Source organism: Anomaloglossus baeobatrachus, chromosome 8 (genome assembly GCF_048569485.1).
Source record: "Anomaloglossus baeobatrachus isolate aAnoBae1 chromosome 8, aAnoBae1.hap1, whole genome shotgun sequence".
Classification (NCBI taxonomy): domain Eukaryota; kingdom Metazoa; phylum Chordata; class Amphibia; order Anura; family Aromobatidae; genus Anomaloglossus; species Anomaloglossus baeobatrachus.
The window spans coordinates 5,211,134-5,217,133 of NC_134360.1; the positions used below are offsets into that span (position 1 = coordinate 5,211,134).

The window sequence follows — 6,000 nt, forward strand, 5'->3', positions numbered from 1 at the left end:
CCCGTATAGGGAAGTGTGTACATAACATATATAGGGAGTATATCTACATTACATATTGTGCGGTATAGAAGGTAAGGATGTGCATTTTGTGGCCCTGGTGCTGGTCATATAGAATATTCCTTCGCCTTGGTCTTTGGTTTAGGGGTGCGGAGACCTGCAGGTGTTAGAGCAACATCTTGAGAATGAGATCCTGAAGAATCCCAAATTATAGATTAATAGATTATTTATTGTAAACAAGTTCTGTCTGGCTGGTTGTGATATCGGTGATCGTGGTCTTTCCATGGCCACCCAGGTTGTGAAGGTTTTACGACCATTGGTATTCTTGGCAAGAATTCTAATAGGGGCAGAAACAAGACCCCCGTTCTCTTCCTCCTCTTGCCCTCGTTCTCTTCCTCCTCTTGCCCTCATTCTCTTCCTCCTCTTGCCCTCGTTCTCTTCCTCCTCTTGCCCTCGTTCTCTTCCTCCTCTTGCCCTCGTTCTCTTCCTCCTCTTGCCCTCGTTCTCTTCCTCCTCTTGCCCTCGTTCTCTTCAACCTCTTGCCCTCGTTCTCTTCAACCTCTTGCCCTCGTTCTCTTCCTCCTCTTGCCCTCGTTCTCTTCCTCCTCTGACCCTCGTTCTCTTCCTCCTCTGACCCTCGTTCTCTTCCTCCTCTGACCCTCGTTCTCTTCCTCCTCTGACCCTCGTTCTCTTCCTCCTCTGACCCTCGTTCTCTTCCTCCTCTGACCCTCGTTCTCTTCCTCCTCTGACCCTCGTTCTCTTCCTCCTCTGGCCCTCGTTCTCTTCCTCCTCTGGCCCCCGTCCTCCTCCTCCTCCTCTGGCTCCCGTCCTCCTCCTCCTCCTCCTCCTCCTCCCGTCCTCCTCCTCCCGTCCTCCTCCTCCCGTCCTCCTCCTCCTCCCGTCCTCCTCCTCCTCCCGTCCTCCTCCTCCTCCCGTCCTCCTCCTCCCGTCCTCCTCCTCCTCCTCCTCCGTCTCCCGTCCTCCTCCTCCTCCTCTGGCTCCCGTCCTCCTCCTCCTCCTCTGGCTCCCGTCCTCCTCCTCCTCCTCCTCCTCCTCCTCCTCCTCCTCCTCCTCCTCCTCCTCCTCCTCCTCCTCCTCCTCCTCCTCCTCCTCTCCTCCTCCTCCTCCTCTCCTCCTCCTCCTCCTCCTCTCCTCCTCCTCCTCCCGTCCTCCTCCTCCTCCCGTCCTCCTCCTCCTCCTCCTCCTCCGTCTCCCGTCCTCCTCCTCCTCCTCTGGCCCCCGTCCTCCTCCTCCTCCTCTGGCTCCCGTCCTCCTCCTCCTCCTCCCGTCCTCCTCCTCCTCCTCCGTCTCCCGTCCTCCTCCTCCTCCTCTGGCTCCCGTCCTCCTCCTCCTCCTCTGGCTCCCGTCCTCCTCCTCCTCCTCTGGCTCCCGTCCTCCTCCTCCTCCTCCTCCTCTGGCTCCCGTCCTCCTCCTCCTCCTCCTCCTCCTCTGGCTCCCGTCCTCCTCCTCCTCCTCTGGCTCCCGTCCTCCTCCTCCTCCTCCTCCTCCTCTGGCTCCCGTCCTCCTCCTCCTCCTCTGGCTCCCGTCCTCCTCCTCCTCCTCCTCTGGCTCCCGTCCTCCTCCTCCTCCTCCTCTGGCTCCCGTCCTCCTCCTCCTCCTCCTCTGGCTCCCGTCCTCCTCCTCCTCCTCCTCCTCTGGCTCCCGTCCTCCTCCTCCTCCTCCTCCTCCTCTGGCTCCCGTCCTCCTCCTCCTCCTCCTCCTCCTCTGGCTCCCGTCGTCCTCCTCCTCCTCCTCCTCTGGCTCCCGTCGTCCTCCTCCTCCTCCTCCTCTGGCTCCCGTCCTCCTCCTCCTCCTCCTCCTCCTCCTCCTCTGGCTCCCGTCGTCCTCCTCCTCCTCCTCCTCTGACCCCTGTCCTCCTCCTCTGACCCCTGTCCTCCTCCTCTGACCCCTGTCCTCCTCCTCTGACCCCTGTCCTTCTCCTCTGGCTCCCGTCCTCCTCCTCCTCCTCTGGCTCCCGTCCTCCTCCTCTGGCTCCCGTCCTCCTCCTCCTCCTCCTCCTCTGGCTCCCGTCGTCCTCCTCCTCCTCTGGCTCCCGTCCTCCTCCTCCTCCTCCTCTGACCCCTGTCCTCCTCCTCTGACCCCTGTCCTCCTCCTCTGACCCCTGTCCTTCTCCTCTGGCTCCCGTCCTCCTCCTCCTCCTCTGGCTCCCGTCCTCCTCCTCTGATCCCTGTCCTCCTCCTCTGACCCCTGTCCTCCTCCTCTGACCCCTGTCCTTCTCCTCTGGCTCCCGTCCTCCTCCTCCTCCTCTGGCTCCCGTCCTCCTCCTCTGGCTCCCGTCCTCCTCCTCCTCCTCCTCCTCTGACCCCTGTCCTCCTCCTCTGACCCCTGTCCTCCTCCTCTGACCCCTGTCCTTCTCCTCTGGCTCCCGTCCTCCTCCTCCTCCTCTGGCTCCCGTCCTCCTCCTCCTCCTCTGGCTCCCCTCCTCCTCCTCCTCCTCCTCCTCCTCCTCTGGCTCCCGTCCTCCTCCTCCTCCTCCTCCTCCTCCTCCTCTGGCTCCCGTCCTCCTCCTCCTCCTCCTCCTGGCTCCCGTCCTCCTCCTCCTCCTCCTCCTCTGGCTCCCGTCCTCCTCCTCCTCCTCGGGCTCCAGTTCTCCTCCTCCTCCTCGGGCTCCAGTTCTCCTCCTCCTCCTCCTCCTCCTCTGGCTCCCGTCCTCCTCCTCCTCCCGTCCTCCTCCTCTGGCCCCCCGTCTCCTCCTCCTCTGACCCCCGTCCTCCTCCTCTGGCCCCCGTCCTCCTCCTCCTCGGGCTCCAGTTCTCCTCCTCCTCCTCCTCCTCCTCCTCCTCCTCCTCCTCCTCCTCCTCCTCTGACCCCCGTCCTCCTCCTCCTCCTCTGACCCCTGTCCTCCTCCTCTGACCCCTGTCCTCCTCCTCTGACCCCTGTCCTTCTCCTCTGGCTCCCGTCCTCCTCCTCCTCCTCTGGCTCCCGTCCTCCTCCTCCTCCTCCTCCTCCTCCTCCTCCTCCTCCTCCTCCTCCTGGCTCCCGTCCTCCTCCTCCTCCCGTCCTCCTCCTCTGGCCCCCCCGTCCTCCTCCTCCTCTGGCCCCCCCGTCCTCCTCCTCCTCTGACCCCCGTCCTCCTCCTCTGGCCCCCGTCCTCCTCCTCTGGCCCCCGTCCTCCTCCTCTGGCCCCCGTCCTCCTCCTCTGGCCCCCGTCCTCCTCCTCTGGCCCCCGTCCTCCTCCTCCTCTGGCCCCTGTCCTCCTCCTCCTCGGGCTCCCGTCCTCCTCCTCCTCCTCGGGCTCCAGTTCTCCTCCTCCTCCTCCTCCGGCCCCCGTCCTCCTCCGGCTCCCGTCCTCCTCCTCTGGCTCCCGTCCTCCTCCTCTGACCCCCGTCCTCCTCCTCCTCTGGCCCCCGTCCTCCTCTGACCCCTGTCCTCTTCCTCCTCTGACCCCCGTCCTCTTCCTCCTCTGACCACCGTCCTCCTCCTTCTCCTGGCACTCGTCCTCCTCTGACCCTTGTCCTCCTCCTCTGACCCCCGTCCTCCTCCTCCTCCTCCTCTGCCCCCCCCCCCCCCCCCCCCGTCGTCGTCCTCCTCTGGCCCCGTCCTCCTATGGATTAGACCTGTGTCTGGTGTCGGTTACCCTGCACCACATGTCACCCCGGCGTGTCCTGTCCCCCTCCGTGGCGGGGGCACATCTGCTCAGCTGACACCAGGAGCCCTGCAGTGTTTTTCGGCAGCGCACGTCCTCACAGGAGGCCACTGTGGGTGGACACATGGCCGGTGCAGGGGAGATGTGCCGTGTTGCCGGCATGGAGCTGGATGTCAGATGCCGCTCATTCCTTTGTGAAGGAGCGATCAGAGGTCATTTGATAAGTGAGCGTGGTGCTTGGCCGTCTGAGATCCCAGCCCAGAGCCACATTCCAGGCGTTCCTGGGCTCCGGCGCTCATCCATCAGAGGACGGCACGGATCTCTTTATCCTGAAATAAATCCTGGCCGTGTTAGTCAGCGGCTGGGCCGGCGTCTGCAGCCCCGGAATGTCTTACAAATTGGCCCAAGGTAGAGAAACAATGAGGCTCCGGACCAAGACACAGCCGTGTTTAGATTTGATGCTTTTACGCAACTGTTGACATTCCTCCACCATGTGCCTCCTCCAAGGCAACCAGGAATGGTGCGAGAGGCTGCACCGAGCAGTAGCTCCGCACCGGACCAATATTATCTCTATTGTCCCGTCTTTCTGGTCGTCACCAGGTTGCTTTGGTTTATTAAATTCATTGTGATTCTGGTGACCCTGTGACCCGGACATTTAATTTCCTTAGTTTTCTAAGGTTTAGGTCTGGCAATGGGAAACTGTCACCAGGGTTTTGTCCCTACGCCCCCAAAATCTGAGAGCAGCATGATGTAGAGCCAGAAACCTTGATTCCAGCCATGTCAGCTACTGGGCTGCTTGCTGTCATTTTGGTAAAATCACAGTTTTCTCTAATGCAGATCTATCAGTTCTCTGAATGCTGAGCTCTGTATAACCCCGCCCACACCACTGATTGGCAGCTTCCTGTGTATAACCAACCCACACCACTGATTGGCAGCTTTCTGTGTGTAACCCACCCACATCACTGATTAGCAGCTTCCTGTGTGTAACCCGCCCACACCACTGATTGGCAGCTTTCTGTGTGTAACCCGCCCACACCACTGATTGGCAGCTTCCTATATATAATCCGCCCACGCCACTGATTGGCAGCTTCCTGTATATAATCCGCCCACACCACTGATTGGGAGCTCTCTATATAACCACACCCCACCACAAGCAGCTTTCTGTGTATAAGTCCACCCACACGCCTGATTGGGAGCTTTCTGTGTATAACCCCGCCAACACCACTGATTAGCAACTTTTTGTGTATAACTCTGACCACAGCACTGTGTACACTGTGCATAGGCAGAAAGCTGTTAATTGGTGATGAGGACAGGTTTATACGGAGAACATGAATATAATTGACTACCTCACAGCGGGTGTACTATTTTCCCAATGATAATCTCCTGCTGATCAAACACCAATTTTTAGCAAAACTACACTAAGCAGCCCAGTAAGTGACACATCGCTGGAATCAGGATCTCTGCCCCTACATTATGCTGCTCTCGTTATTAGGTGTCGAAAACCTGCTGACATATTCCCTTTAAGCAGTGCCGCCTGTAGTATCGCACCCCCTTTTCACCTTCTTGGTCAGCTGAGTGATCCCTCTTTACTCGCAGCCTTATTTTTATCCTGTCTATTTTTACAACAGTCACGTTTTCTCCCCGTGTTGCACAATACAGCGGCGGTGAAGAAAACCTCCAAAACATGAAAACTGTGTACACCGGGGTGCAGCCTGCGCCCTCTTAGTGCCGAGCTTCTGGGATGGTTTACAGTTCTCCTCTGACATTTCAGCCGTAAATCCTGAAGTGTCACATCCAGGGAACGGAGCGGCCTCTGCTGTGGCCTCTGGTGCGGCCTGTGCTGTGGCCTCTGGTGCGGCCTGTGCTGTTGCCTCTGGTGCGGCCTGTGCTGTTGCCTCTGGTGCGGCCTGTGCTGTTGCCTCTGGTGCGGCCTGTGCTGTTGCCTCTGGTGCGGCCTGTGCTGTGGCCTCTGGTGCGGCCTGTGCTGTTGCCTCTGGTGTGGCCTGTGCTGTTGCCTCTGGTGTGGCCTGTGCTGTGGCCTCTGGTGCGGCCTGTGCTGTGGCCTCTGGTGCGGCCTGTGCTGTGGCCTCTGGTGCGGCCTGTGCTGTTGCCTCTGGTGTGGCCTGTGCTGTTGCCTCTGGTGTGGCCTGTGCTGTGGCCTCTGGTGCGGCCTGTGCTGTGGCCTCTGGTGCGGCCTGTGCTGTGGCCTCTGGTGCGGCCTGTGCTGTTGCCTCTGGTGTGGCCTGTGCTGTTGCCTCTGGTGCGGCCTGTGCTGTGGCCTCTGGTGCGGCCTGTGCTGTGGCCTCTGGTGCGGCCTGTGCTGTGGCCTCTGGTGCGGCCTTTGCTGCGGCCTCTGGTGCGGCCTGTGCTGCGGCCTCTGGTGCGGCCTCTGGTGC

General features: G+C 60.7%; 1 protein-coding gene across 3 annotated transcripts in view; it reads left to right on the forward strand.

Annotated features, from left to right (window-relative positions):
- The window catches only part of VGLL4 (vestigial like family member 4), a 160,328-nt gene that overhangs the window by 126,780 nt on the left and 27,548 nt on the right, over window positions 1–6,000 (forward strand). The window lies entirely within an intron of this gene.